We start from the raw sequence: 16,453 nt of genomic DNA on the forward strand, positions 1-16,453 counted from the left end.
AAGCAGGCTTTTAAAAGAAATTCCTGTGAAAGTATTGGTATTGTTCAAATACCTACAGTGTGCTGGAAACTATCCAGAGTGGAAAGAAATGAGGCTGTCTTATGGCCTGCACTCTCTAAATCACGGTTAAATACTTTTGTCAATAAATAAAACAGAAAGATATTAGAGAAATTTACAGTACTTTCCTCAGCAATTCCTATATATTGAAGTGACTTATTGGTCTTCAACAAGTTCCACAATAGAAGAATCATGAAGTTTTTGCTGTATTATTCACAGTAAGGATTTTCTTAAACAAAACACATTAGGAAATAAGATTTAAAAACTGTCAGAGGTGTAAAAGAAGCAGACTCCAAACTTCTAACAATGAATAAAAAGTTTTCAAAATTGTATGGAACCTAAAATGCCATAGTGTTTTCATGAGATATATATGTATATAGTCATTCAGAGTGCAGAAATGAAAAGTGTGTACATACATTTTCAGTTCTACGCAGTGTATGAGAGTGAAAAAATATGTCTACTTTTATATATATATATAAATGTACATAGGTGTGTATATGCAGTCACATGAATGTCTTTTAAAAGTAGCTAGTAATTCAGCATGCTTTTTTTTTTGAAGGGTCTTGCTTTCCAGGTAGTACCATTCTCATCGTTTGCATTGCAACATTCAGGTTGCCAAATCCCACATTGTTTTTGGATACCTTATTCAAACATATAGAAGGAAACAAAAGATGTTTTTGTAATAGTTAAGAACTAATTCTTACTCATTCATAATGAAGCCCTGCTGAATTTACAGACTATGAGGAACGAAATGGCTCTAAATTGTTTCAAATTCTAACATATTATCTTTATATGGCATGTATGTTGCAGAAAATTACCCATCTCATGGCATTAAAACCACTTCATGGGATTTTTATATCTGATTACATGGAAAATCAAGAATTCAAACATGGTGCCTAAAGAAGGACAGTGAAAACGGAAGATATTAACCTATACAATTATATTATGAATTAACAACTTTTAACATAAATTTGAAATTATTTTAAAACCTGTGTGACCTTTTCTGTAAAAAATATACAAATGTACATATTTGTATAGAATATATGTAAAATAAATGTCTGTTTTCTACTGTCTAAGGTTATCAGATGTGAATTAAATACTGTCTCTAATAAGATGACATGCATGTTTCTAATCCTTCATGAGTGAAAAGTGTTGATACGTAAATTGCCATTACATAAAACTGCCTTTGAACTCAGACAAAAGTTATTCAAAGGTCATCTTGGGAGTGGGTAAGAGGCTACAAAAAAGTTCCACATTTGGGAAAATAGAGGAAAAATTGGCTTTGCTAGTTGGTTTTCAAAAGAAAAATGAAACTTTCTGATACTTCTTTGAGGTTTCAAATAAATGTCAGAGAACAATACGGAGCATATATCATGTATCCACATAATTTTTTAGTACAACTAAAACATGCAGCACCTATACTAAAGCCTGACTTCTCCACCACAAAATGTATAGACACAGACAGCATAATGTGGCTGAAATTCTTCCAGAACTTGCTTCTCACAGCACTTCGCCTACAGCTGTAACTGATAGTGCACCACAGTAATGTGACACCTTTCCTGCGAGGTCTTTTGTGGAATACATCCGCTGTACACTGGGAAAACAAAATATGAGTCTTGACTGAATCTGGCGGTAGGACTCAAAGGACTCAAACCAGGAAACTGTTCAGCACAATTTGTATATTATGCAGATGAAAACCTAATGACAAAAGAGTGCACTGGCAAACTCTGCCTTGTTACCTGGCAATGATGTGTATAGCAGCATGGAGTACCTAGACATAATCTCTTCCAAGGTTATTTTGCAATAAGAAAAAATAAAATCAGAGAAATGCAGTGAGAGCTGCATATATAAATAAAATTCACTTGTGACAAGTTGCAAAATCTCATGCAATCCAAGTAATCCAGTTCACTTTGGGACATGGTCATCATGATTGTATGTTATTAATTCTGAATGGTGAAAGAGGGGAAGTAGCCAAGTGCTTACTGAATCCTCTTTTCTAGTTCAACCGGCTGCTTCTTCATCTTTGCTTGCCAGTTCTGAGTGCATTTCAAGGAACATTACTGAGAACAAAATCGAACACCATCAATATTAATGATCTGAACTAGGAAAATAGCTTTTAGTGTGCAAATTAATTACCCAAATCACAGGGTTTTTTGTATCCATTTTAATGAAATAACTATTTATTTCACTGAGTCCTGAGCTTTTCTTTTGCAAATAAGGCACATTTACATTATAAATACATGAAATTTAAATGGATGACTAAATTAAACTGAAGGCGGAAATAGACCTTTTTAAATACAATTTTCATAGGAAAAACAGCTAGATTAATGGGTTGGTTAGCTGACTGGCATCTGTGATTACATCTTTTTAATGTATGTCAAATAGAATTTAATGGACCTCAAGAAATATCTACATAGTCAGTAATATTCAAAGTTTACTGAAGATGCATTTTATCTCCTATTATTAACGTGTAGACAGCTGAAGGCATACTGTTTGTCTTTGCTCACTATAGCATAGACATATTATGGTTGGAAACAATAATAATATAAATTTGCATTTCTCCTTTCCTGTGTTGTGTTCCCATTCCTCTGAAAATAACTTTACTTACTGAAATTTAACACAGGAAAATCCACTTTAAAATGGTGGTGTCTGACTGTTTGCAAAGTCCTCTGATTTAATCACCACACTCACATTAGTTTGATACTTTTGTTTTGTAATAAAGACAAGAAAGGAGCAAACGCTTAGTTAAGAGGGACGACTTTAAATGTATGTTTTAAATTCTATGTGTTTTGAAAACTTTATTTATTGGGGCAAAGCTTTGAAAGACTCCATATTCAACAGAAGTGAGATTTGAAACACATTCTAGCTCATTTTTTGATAAGAGTTCTGCAGAACAGAGCATCTTTCTCTGCTTGCTTTTTTCCCAGTCGAGCCACCAGAGACATCTTCAGCTTCCTTTGATTTGAAATGATCAATGGCAGCTGCAGCAGGCAAGCAGGGGGCCCCAGGCACAATGCAAACAAGTCTCCCAGCTCACTAGGATTTACATTTCAATTGCTGCCACATTTTTAAAGATAATTATAACCTTTTTATATTAATATTTTTCTCCGGTGTCTCTGATATTTTAACAACATAAATATTAATTTAGCACATCAAGGAGAACAAGCTTTCTTCACTGCAATTGCTCAAAGAAAATATCTCCCAAAAACACAGGGCATCAAACATGGCATTACAGTCTCTGGGCATTGGACACACTTCGAAGGGGGGCTTCTGCTGGATTTGATTTTTCACGGCCCTGCACTGTTTTAAAGATTACAAGAGAAAAATCTTTCCTTTTGACTTGAGATGAAACTGTCCTGCTACAAAAGCAGAATGTACTCACTGTCTGGGCTGACACCTGTGATTTACGTGGCTCCAAACAATGTCTTTAGCATGGTGAAAAATATCAATAAGATGTAGCTACCTTGATAACATTGATTTTCTTGGGAAGAAAAAATGGGGAAATTGCTGCTGGTGGTACTGAGAATTTCTAAAGAGTTTGAAGTGTCGTTGTTGAAGACATTTTTGCTCTTGTTACCCCTCCAGCTCTTTATATCCTTCCCCTTTTGCATCAGGAAAAGCCATCATAATGTACAAACACATGTTGCTTTACCTATCCAGATCATATGGATCGTAATTTTTTTTTGGCAGTTTGATCTATAAAAGTTTAGCATGTAACATGTTTGAGTGATATTTTTAAGTCTTCCCCACCACTTCTTTTTTTTTTTAATTTTCTTCCACATTTTCTCATGCAACTACAACATTCTTAACTGCCCTTCAGTGCCGAGTATCACTTGGAATTTTTACATTCAAGCACATGTGTGGAAATTATGTGTTTTCCATAGCAACTGACAAATAAGGGAAATTAATGTGTATTACAAAGAAAATTGATATCAGTACCCATCAGATGTTACAAAGAGGTCATTCTGTTACTCTTCTTGATAAAGTGCAGAGTTACAGTTATTGCCTTGGAATCTTTTTATGGGCAAGACCTTCATTTCCTACACACCAAAGCCATGATCTTGAGCATTGCTTGAAGCTAAGGGGGGGAATAAAACTGCTCATGAAATATCCATGACCAACACATATGTTGCCAAGGAAACTTTGTGTATTATGTATGATCCTGCTGTAATTGTAAAGAAATGATATTCATTTAAATGAATGTTTATCACAGTTAAAGGTACACCAAATGAGACAAAGGCCATATGCCTAAAACCACAGGATTAGTTCACTATTTCTGGTCTTGTTTGGAAAGACTATGCCATTTTCATCGTTGTTTCTCCAGCATATGTGATTTCTGGTCTTGTTTGGAAAGACTATGCCTTTTTTCATCATTGTTTCTCCAGCATATATGATCTATATGCAGCTTAAAAGAGTCCCTTCCTTTTGTATTTGGATGCCAAATGCAGTATTAAACTAAGTGCAATTCTAATATTATATGCATACATCTAGGACATATCTAGACAGCATATTAAAATTTGCATCAAATTTTAATCCTTTTTCAGCTGCTGTTTGGAGCAGCTATAGATTTTTTATTATTATTATTTGGTTTTATGTATTTCTATTTTTTAAAAAGTCAAGCCCAAAGATCTTAAAGGGGATAGGTGGGGTTTTTTTCAGCTTATAAAATAGCTGCAACATAGCTTCTATATTTCTGATTCACCAGCCCTCCTCCTTGTTAACCACATTTTGAGCAATATGTTTTAGTTTGTTTTTTTCCTAAACTGTAACATTTTTGTAATATGGATTTGGATTTATCTTTATATGAATACATTCTGAGTTCAGGGAGAGATGTTGCACACAACATTACACACAGCATCCTTCACTGAAAGCCAGATTCAAATGCAATCAATGAACCTTTTAATTAGTGCCACAGAGGTTCCTCTGTTAGTTATGGGTCTCCACAAAGATTCCTGGAACTTTCTTGCAGTGCTCATGAGAATGAATCTACAGCACAGCAAACCCTCTAACTCAAAGAGGAGGAAACCAATTTGCCACAATTCAAATCACTAATGGGAGAAACTGACAAATTTCAAGACATGCAACAGCTCCAAAAATGAAGCTGGTCTGGACTTTATTATGCTCAAGGAAGTGGGCCAAGTTCGTCTTGGTCTAATGCCACTAATTTAGTACCACATCATCAACAGCACTGAAAGCAGCTGATAAATCTAAAAAGAAAATAACAGTGGATATTTGATCTTCTTTCAGGCTAACACAATATTGACCAGCACAGTCCTGCTGCTGTACTGTAAGAGACCTGAAGGCAGACTACCTAGGGTAGAAGAAAGAACTGCAGATATTTCAGGAGATATTTTTCACACTATGTCCAGGAGAAGACAGTTTGAAAAAGGTAGGTAATTAGTCAGGTGTCAGAAAGCTCAAGAGTCAGTCCATATCCCCAGCTGCTGAAGAAGCATTGGCTTGGAGCTTTTCTTTTGGCCTTTCCTCTTCAGGATGGACATGGGTCATGTTCAGACCTGGGCTTCTCCTCATTATCCTCAACATGCCATGGTGGGTAATAGTCACACAGAGTGCTTGCCTGCATTCCTTAAAGTCCATGAAGAACTTGTGGGGGTTTTTTTTCACTTAAATATATCATAGATGAAACCTTGAAGTTAAAATAATTCTTCCCTTTTTTTGTAGCAGTAGCAAAGGGGTGGCCGTGCAACTGCATTCCAGAGCAGGTTCATTTTTTCTGCTGATAAGAAAGATATCACACAGTCTGCTGATATAAGTTCAGAGGAAAAAAAAAAGAAAAAAAGTGAGAGCAGTTCCACCAGAAATAGCTTTCATACCATGCATTAGGCAAGAGTTGTATAGAGTTGCGTTCATGTAGACAGCAATAGAATCTGACTTGCTTCTTGCAGCATTTTTTTTGCATATCTGAGGTCAGAATACGGGTCTCTGAATTCAGTCCCCTCCATGAAATGGGGTGATGTGAAGACTGCAAAAGATGCAGCATAACTGCATAAAGAAAGTATATAAAGCACAAGACACTCGTTTTTTCACCTATTTTTCTTACCTATTTTCTTGCAACATGGGTACCATCCACCCTGTTCCTAACAGTTTCCAGCCCATCTGCTTGCTGTTAGACACTGCTAGTGGCTAAAAGTTCTCTCTAAAAAACATCTGAAGTACAGCAAAGAGAAAAAAAAAAAAAAAAAAGAAAACTGGAAAAATATGCTGGACATAGTCATAAGAGGGTGTTACTAACAGTACTTATTCCTCTGATTTAGCAGTCATATAACAATGTTTTATAAGTCTTCCATAGTGAAGCGTTACATAGGAGGTCACAATTTTTGGTTGCAAACAGCCTAAGACATTTTGATATAATGTCAGATACAATACTGATAATGACAGCAGAATGAGGAGCTCTAGTTGGCACTGATAATTCAGTTGTGCTGCCTAAATCCCATGTGTACACCTTCAAGTGACTTTTATCCTGAACAGTCCAAGGAAAAGTGGAAAAACAGTTTGTTGGAGGTTTTGGAGAGCTGGAGGTGGTTAAAGCAGCTGATAAGCCATTTTCCATCAAATAAGAAAAAAGCGGAGAATTGAAGAACCCACAACACATGTTCAGGTGGCTGAATCACTCTCTCTTCAAAAGCAGAGGTATATATTCCAAACTGTGCTTCACTGTTGAATATACTCTGAAAGCTTAGACTGCACACAGCTCTTCTGAGCCTAGATTTTATGTAAATTAATTAAGCTATTTAGCAGACAACATTGAACTCATGTCTTTAAACCTATTCTTGTCCTTGAAACAGAAGCGAATTTTCTCAGCACAGTCAAAATGGGAAAAGAGATTGTTTTCTTTGGGCTTTTTATCTCTTGTGGGGAGATACCGTATCTTTTATCCATCTTGCTACCTAAATAGAAGCAGTAAGAAGTCGGTCACTGACAAGCACACATTTATACCAGGCACCCTTCAGAAAGAATGCATCCACATCAATATGGTACTGTCTGCCAAGAGCAGTGATTCTTTTTCAACAGGCATGAGCTCCCTGCACTTTTCTTTTACTCTGTGAACTTGCAAAAAACCAAGAGCAGAGATAAGAATGAAAAATAAGGAGACTGAGTGCCCAGCGTGATTTTGAAATGTTTTATCAAAAAATTTGGCCTGAACGTGCACACGAAGATAGTGGCTCTGTGCACACTTTATATGTTCCTCAAACAGACAAACAGATACAACAGCGTTTGTGTTAATAATGTTAATAATGCTCAGAGTGCTGTGGAGATAATGCTTCAGTATTTCAACTCTACAGATTGCTAGAGGGATATTCTTGAGGTTATAATCTCCAAGACATTTTTTTTTTCCAAGATCTATTAAGGAACATGAGTTATTTTCTTCCTGATATTGTTTAATTTTCATCTTGATCTCACTCTAGGACTTTCCCTGCCATTGTGATATGGTGATGGTGAAATATTCAGGTGAGAGAAACCTCAGTGCAGTACAGTCCCTAAAAGTAATTTTTTGCGTATCTGCTAAGACTGTTAAAATTAGAGAGATATTACCTATCTTAAGGTATGAATTAGGTGATTTGAATTACCTTTTAATGCTGATTTTAAAACCTTAGTGTTAGAAGCAGGTACCTAAAAGGACCAAATACCCCAAATCCTCTGCAACTCTGCCTTTCAAATTATATGTTTATCTTCTTTTTTTTTTTTTTTTTTTTTACACTTGCACCATTACCTGTGAAAGACTCTAAACTAAATAGCAATTTCCTTAATGGCTCATTTGGAGAGAGTGGAAGGAAATGGAATACCAAGACAAAATTGCAAGAGACAGTCCAGATTTAAATGATAAGTCTCTTCAAAATGTCTATTGAGGACAATAGGACAATTTCATTTGTGTAGCATTTAAGATTAAATACCCTTAAATACACAATCCACGTGCTTTGCAGAGGATATTTCCCTTATTGTTGGTTCAAATCATGATGGTAAATACCCTTTGTACTATCATTTTATTTCATTTCAGAATAACCTTTTCAAAGCACATTTTCTTATTGCTGTCTTTTACCAGTCAATGGCTCACATGGCAAAGCAGTGTTGTACTGCATGAATTGGATTACAGCACATGGGTCTAACTAGCTTCCGTTGTTAATGGACATTAAATACACAGGATCCTACTGGATCCAGTCCTTTTGAACTGGGTGTGAAGTGCTTTTTGCCTTCTGAGAATCACCAGCATTTCTGTGGATCTGCTTCTAAGGTGCTTCACCCCTTACTAAGAAAGAAATGGCCTGAAGCACTGTGAGCTAGAGGATAGTGCAAACCTGACTCTCCTGGAACACGTGGCAAAAACTTTAGTGACACAGGCAAAATGAGCATTCTTGTTATTAAAATAATAATTCTGACAATGACAAATAAAATGGTGGTGTTTATTAATGGTTTTGTTTCCAATTAATTTTGCACACACAGTTATAGCATGTACCTTCATGTTATGTCTAGATTTGGCAATATTTTATTTTTAAAGATGACCATAAATGATTTTCTAGTTATTCTCCTTTTGTGGTTTGTGGTAAGGTTTTGTTTACATTTATTGACCATTCACATGCACATCCCAGTTCACAACTCAATTTTAATTAAAATTTCTTTCCTCTTATGAAGTTGGTGACTTCTTTAAGTGCTGTTTTCCTCATGACTCAGAATTTCCCAAGCTAGCCTGAGTCTACCTTTAGTTTTAACAGCAATCTTCGTTCATACAAATCTGTTGTCTTGCCTATAAGAACTGTTCATTTATTTATAAGGTGCCATCAGTAAAGGTGGAGCAAAACCAGACAACCTGAAAGTCATCCTGAAACATCAGCAACAGATAACAAGTTGGGACAGTCCATTATTTTATTACCTAGAGCCATATGTCAAGGAGTAACAAAAAAATCACAAGGATATACTGAAGTCCTGTTGTGTATACAGTCTGAGAGGTCTACTGAGTAGCAGACCTTGAATAATAAGAATTAGTCCTTGCGTATTTAATCCCCAAAGGTGATACAAACCAGAAAGCGAAAAGCCCTGCAAATTAGAGAGATGATTTCCTATCTGTATGTATTCTACCAGGCTAGCTACAGTCAAGAGCTTTTTAATCTTCTTAAAGGACACTTTGAAAATGTACCAAATAAGCATTATGCTATGGTAGGAGGGATATAGAAATGTTCATGTACGAGGGTGCTGAGAGGCAGGCAGGTGGAAAAAAGAAATTGCAGAATCGAGCTGCAACAGTGTCAGCACGCGTGCATATTGCAAACAACTAGAAGATCAGACAGTAATCAACAATAACACTGGAAACCTCAGACTAGGCTCCTACTAGCTCTAAGTTTTTTAGGAATATAAATGTATAAAGTTGAACAATAATTTTCTTTATGCCCTAATAAATCTGCCTAATACCCTATCCCTTGCTGAGTATTGTTTACACCCACACTGTGACATGTGCATACACACACATCTCTATCTGTGTAACTTAGTTGTACTTGAAACTAATTCCTTCTAGAAAAGCTTCCCTGCTCTACGGAGGCTACTAGTACCATTTCAGCCATTTATGCATCTCAGATGGAATTAAAGAGTCCACTCTTTTGCTCAGTGGGAAGTCTTAAGGAAAGGTTTGCAAGCAGGGTCTAACAGCATCTTTAGAGTTTATTAGGGATTTATTTTTTCCCATGTCAAGGTAACCATTTTGTGATTGATTTAGCCAAGGTCTTGAGTCTGCTTCTGGCTCAACCCTGGCCCAGCAGCAAGCAGTTCCTGAGGGAGGCTTGCTCACACATTTTGTAAAACAAAAGGAGTTCCTCTGAGCAAGCTTATTTGCATTAAAAACACTTGATTCTAGACAGTTGCAGTGGACTGACAATTCAAACTGAAAGAATAACAGTGGCTAAGAAGAGCAAACTTCCAACTGTGAAGCAATTATAGTGCTGTTGAATGGCTGATTGCTTGTGTGTGGTCCCTTGGTTCCCTGATGTGGTGTGCTTATAGTTTTGCAATTGGATGAAATATATTGGAATGAGTGCTGTCATACAAAACTGCCAGCTGTTCCACTGTTAATAAGAACACTATTTAGCTATTAATACATCCCATTCTTCTCTGCTGTATTTATTCAAACAGACTATCTTTGTTTATAGAGAGAGTGTGACTGCACCTGTTTTGGATTCAGGAATCCATGGCCTATGAGAGACCACTTGATACTCTTCAATAACAATGATAGTTTTCAGCCAGAGGTCCATACAAAGACTGGACAGAATAGGCTTGTTTTTCCAACAGATTTAGCAGAAAATATTCTAAAAATATACAGGCTTTGGAGTTAGCTTCCTACTGCTTGTGCTTATGCTTTTATTTATGAAATCAGTGAGTTTTCTTTTAGTATGAAGATCCTTTCTCAGCACTCAAGTTTTAATTTTCAGTACTTCATAGGAATAGGAGTAGAGCATCTCCCTTATGAGGAAAGGCTGAGGGAGCTGGGTCTCTATAGTTTGGAGAAGAGGAGACTGAGGGGGGACCTTATTAGTGTATATAAATATATAAAGGGGGAGTGTCATGAGGATGGAGCCAGGCTCTTCTCAGTGGCAAACAATGATAGGACGAGGGGTAATGGGTACAAACTGGAACACAAGAGGTTCCACTTAAACTTGAGAAGAAACTTCTTCTCAGTGAGGGTGACGGAACACTGGAACAGGCTGCCCAGGGGGGTTGTGGAGTCTCCTTCTCTGGAGACATTCAAAACCCACCTGGACACATTCCTGTGTAACCTTATCTAGGTGTTCCTGCTCTGGCAGGGGGATTGGACTAGATGATCTTTTGAGGTCCCTTCCAATCCCTAACATACTGTGATAATAAAGAAAAAGTGGTAGAACAAGTAGAACTTGAGGAGATTGCTTAAGTCACCATTTGTGTTCGATTTTCCTGGATAATCGAGTCTCAATTCCTTTCATTTTGAGGGAATGGAAGAAAAGAGTAAAGTCTTCTTCTGGCATAAGACCATTGCAGTCAGCTGACTTTCATTAAAAGAGATTTGATTTTAGAATACATGGAACATTTTCCATCTATACACACCCCCTAGAAACTGTATTTTGTTGTGTTGATAAAGGAAAACTGATGCTAAACCTGGCTTTAAACAGAAATCTGTACAGAAATAGCCCTAAAAATGTAATTTCATAAATTTGCAGTGATATATGGCTGGTGCTTTTTTAATAAGCCTAGACGCTAGAAGGAGATGAAGATCGTAGGTGACTTATTATGATCACAGGTCCTTTATTCGGCTCCACTAATGACTTGCAATACGAACTTGTGGAAGGCCTTTTCTTTTTCTCAACAGAAAAATGATACTGTTATCTCAAAGTTCAAATGTGGGAAAAGTTCACAATAACTGCCAGTGATGGTTTCCAAGATTATAGATAGCAAGCACATTTCTCTAGTCTTATTCCACATTGATTTAAGCTAATGATAGATATTCTGGAAATTCCTTGCCTTCTTCAGAAAGCAAGCTTGGAATAGAGTGAGAAGCTACCTCCCTAATATAATCCCATTTCTAAAGCTAATTTGCAGCATATTAAAGCAAATGGCTCTATTAATTTTGATTAATGAGTAATGATGCATAATGTAATGACTGCTGACTAAATATCAGTCCAGACCTTGGATCTACGACTAGCTGTGGTAAAGGGTATGAAAGAACGAATTCTTGGCCCTATGTAATGTCTTCAAACTGCGGGGTAGGGGGAAAACACTGCTAAAAGTCAGTGCTGATCACTTTAGAGAAAATTTTTTATAAGTTTATTTTTTAAAATAATCTGTGTTTATTAAATGAAATACCAGTACAGATATGCTGTTCTTGATTATGCTTTTTTTGTTTAAATCAAATAGAAACTTGGATAAAATAATCCTCTGTGAAACCCAAATATGACTACCTTCCATGTAAGCAAATATCAAAAGTGAATGCTAGGACATCAACATTTTTGTGATGCCAAGAAAAAGATGATGTTTTCAAATTCACTTTTAGCAAAAGTTAAAAATGTTCGTTTTATTTTGTTTTATTTCAAGTTCACAGGACAAAAAAAAAGAAACAATTTACTTTCACTTGCCTAAAGCAAAGTATTTGGAAGTTTTCACAGGGTGATTATACATTGCTTTAAGATAGTGTTTAAAAGCTAAACAGAAAAAAAATATATAGTTGATAACAAAGAGTAAGAATTTATCTACATTGCTTACCTGTTAATTGCCAGCAAAAAGAATCTACTAACAAAGAGACCCATAGCTCTGGCAAAAACTTGATTTGTTCTCTAGAATTAACTACTGTCTAGCCAAGGCAAGCTATTAAGATAATAAGATGCTGTTTCTTTAATTCATTCACTGTCTTGATTTCATTTCCTACTGCAAATTTTGAGGGATCCATGCTGTTCCTCGGGAGCAGGGGGAATGACAGAGAAGAGTTAGCGAGCGGCTGCATGGTTCTGAGTTATCAGCTGGGCTTAGACTATGACACTTTTACAAGATGGTTATGAGGGCTTGGGAAGGGTGTGTATAGCTCTGACTAGTCCTTTGCTTATTGCTCATGGATTGGGCTGCAACTGCAGCTCCTGACTATGCCACACACTTTCTGAATAAACTTGAGGAAAATGTTTAATTTCTGGAGCACTGCTCCCTAATATCTTTTTAAGACCAATAAGATATTGAGAAGACAAGTCTATTTGTTACTTTCAAGACCCTTCATCTGTCATCCCTGTTTAGGTGGGAAGCTCTTCTGGTCAGATGCTGTTCTTTACTTTGGGCCTATATAATGATGAGTGTAATGCATAGCTATTTATGTTGGTGTTTCCTAGTGTTAGTACAAGCAAATAGATAATAAAATGGATGATGAAGTGTCCTTCATGCCAACTCTTCTTTAACCCTGATTCTTTTTTTTTTTTTTGGTTCAAAATGAAAATAATGAAAATCATTAAAAAATTAACTGCCTAGACTACTGTTTCATTGTCTATCTCAACTTAACTTTAAACTTGATAGCAAAATAAAAATAGCAAAAAAATTATTTTGTGGGCTGCATAAAAGAAAAAAGAGAAGAAAGAGGTAAACTGAAAGTGGTAAATATAACTATAAATAATAAAAACATGCAGCACAAACTTACTTTCCTTGCTGAAGAAAGAAAGCACTTGAATTTTTCCAACCAGTGAAATTTGTTTTAGCATTCCACTATTTACAAATCCAATGTATCAGCTCACTTTTGGGGGTTTGTATTATTGATGTGCTTTTTTGTTAGACTAGGCCAGTGAAATATTTAAACAAAGGCATCTTGTAATACAAATAAACAGAGAATAAAATGAAAGGAATCTGTGCTGATGACTTGTGAAGGTTACATTAAACACATTTATTCTTATTTGCAAATTGCACTTATGTGTGAGTCTCACAGCATAATTCTGTGCTCAGTTCTGCTCTTGTTAATTAGTTTTACTGTGATGTAAATGCTTTGACTTCTTAGAGTTACTCCTAATCCATAGTAATGTAAGCAGGAAGAGATCAGGCCATGAATGTTTTTCCCATATCTGTAACTTGTCAAAAGATAACAGCTGAGAAATATCATCATCTCTAAAGGACTGAAGCAAATATTTGTAAATGTTAATATCCTGAGAGAAGATGAGATTTTACTTTTCCTAGAGGTATTTGTTTGTAACATTGTCACATAATAATAAACCCCACAGTGAATGATAAAATCACATTTACAAATTCTGACTTTCTGATTTTATCTTTTACAGAATTGGCACTGAGATGATGGGTACACCACCCACCATGAAAATCTGGGATTAATGTTTCCGAAGGATCTAAACCTGCTCCAGCTGATGCCATTGCAAAACATTAGGTTACTTTGAAAGTGAGAAGGAATGGGCTGCAACTCTGTGTTTCAGTGTTCTCCTTTTAATACTAGCCTGACTGCAAAATTTTCAGAGGACCCTAGTGAATTTTACTGTATGCACTTGGCTAAATTGCATAGCATCAAGCTTTGATGTCTTTCTCTTCACAATGCATGTTTAGGGCCCAATGAGTGATGCCAGAATAACAAAGTAGGACAAAGCACAATACAGTGAAGCTGAATTCCAACAATAAAACCAGTTCTATGATACAACCATTGGTAAAATGTAACCTTATTTGTGATTAACTGAACCTTTTCAGTTGATGCAGGATGGTCTTTGTAGGATGTGAGAAAAGCCCCCTGGGCCTTTAGTGACATGAAGTTCAACATTTTGATGGCAGAATCCCCATATTAACGGCAAGAATTTCAAACCACACATTGATATGGGAGGTGAGAGAACATGTAAACAGTTGTAATCCCATGCTGCATTCCTATATAATCACGTCCTTTGCTGCTTCTGACCTCAATTCAGAAATGCACATGTGCTTTTTAATCTCTTTAGTTGCACCTGCTCCTTCAGTCATATTTGAAGTTGACTGAAGTTGACAGCATGGGCAATTTATCAGATCTGCTGATGGGATTGTTTTTTTAGAAGGATTCAGTGACTCAGAAGCCAGAGAGCAATTTCTGAAAGTGACCAAAGCATTTACGAATCTAATTCAGGACCTCATGACTCTGGTCTCTAAGTGCTCATGTCACATTTGAAAAAAGTCCTATATTTTTAGACCATCTTATTTCTCACTTCATGGTAGCACTTGAGTGCAAAACTTAGTCTTTATTAATTTGCCTGCTTTTCATAATTTATTGAAAATCCTTGGGTTTAATACCCATAAAATTGGAGTGGATGTTATGAACTGTTTGTGTATAATATGCCTTTGAAACTCTTACTACATGCATGTTTAATCATCGTTTCTGAGATGTGGTTTTTAAAATCCTTTTAAATGACAGCAAGTCCCAGCAGAAATCACTAGTGTTTGTATTTCTTAGGTAGAAGATTGGGAGCAGTCAACAGAAAAAGAGATACATTAAAAAAATCTAGATTTTAAAAATGGTAAGAAAATCTTTTCCTGCACTCTTTTCATGTCTTCCTGTTGGCTGGTTTCCTGGAATCTAGTTTTAAAATACCTGTGCTCCTCACAAGCCAAGGGAAAGAGGAAGATATAAGCCTAATTTATTGGCTGTCTAGCAGACTCTACTTTCAATCTTTGTCGTTTTTCCAATAATTAATTGGCTACCCTAAATGTAGGATGGCCAAGTAGGCACTTTCAGAATCTGTGCTTGCTTGTCTGATAAATACGAAGTTCATGGTTGAATGTTCTTCCTTGTATACTTGTATCAGACGTACTCAATCAGAAATTTCTACCTACGGTCTCACACATAATCATAATAATAACTGTTATTATTATATTTTATTATTTTATTGTTATATTATTATTACTTTTATTAATATTATTAATATTATTATTATAATTTTTGAAATAAAATTGTGGTAGAAAATTGACCAAAAATTAACCTGAAAATTCCAGATCCATGTTTGATTTCAGAAGTCTCTGTGTTATGTCAGTTCTATTATTAGTGTAGTTTGAGTTTTTTACCAAGCACTTTTCCCTCTTTCTTTTTGTAACTTTACCAATCAAATCTCTTGTATTTCTATACACCCCCAGACTTTCAGTTTCCTCACAGAGCTTCAATTCATGTATTCAGAAAAACCCAACACTCAAACAAGTGCAAATAGTATATATAGTTACTTTTGGCTTTCCCATTCACTTTTTCCAGTCAGAGAATCACAGGATCATCGGGGCTGGAAGGGACCTCTGGAGGTCATCTAGTCCAACCCCCCTGCCAAGGCAGGGCCACCTGGAGAAGGTTACATAGAAATTTGTCCAGGCTGGTTTTGAATGTCTCCAGAGAGGGAGACTTCACAACCCCCCTGGGCAGCCTGTTCCAGTGCTCGGCCACCCTTAGCATAAAGAAGTTCCTCCTCATATTGAGATGAAACTTCTTGGTTTAGTTCATGGCCATTGCTCCTCATCCTGTCACTGGACACCACTGAAAGACTCTGGCACCATCTTCCTGGCACCATCTTCCTGGCACCTGCCCTTGAGATATTTATAAGCATTAATGAGATCCCCTCTCAGTATTCTTTTCAACTTCTCCATTGATAACTTCATCTTCTCATTTACGTTCTGGTTTTTCCCATCCTTTTTGCTGGTACTGTTTTCATTTCAGTTTTTCACAAGTTCATTCTGCAGTCATTTAATGCCTTTAGCTCCACTAAGACAGAATACAGCTGCTACAATTCGAAAAACCAACACATTGCCACAAGTAATGTATGCCTCTGACAGTGTGCAGTACAGTTCCACTCATGGGGTTATAAAACACTGAAAATGCAAATGTATCCTAAGGAAAAGTTTTGCATTCTAAGCTCAAACGTAATCTCAAAGACACTGGATATTAAAAAGACAACAT

The sequence above is a fragment of the Psittacula echo genome (assembly GCF_963264785.1).
Source record: "Psittacula echo genome assembly, chromosome: Z".
Classification (NCBI taxonomy): Eukaryota; Metazoa; Chordata; class Aves; order Psittaciformes; family Psittacidae; genus Psittacula; species Psittacula echo.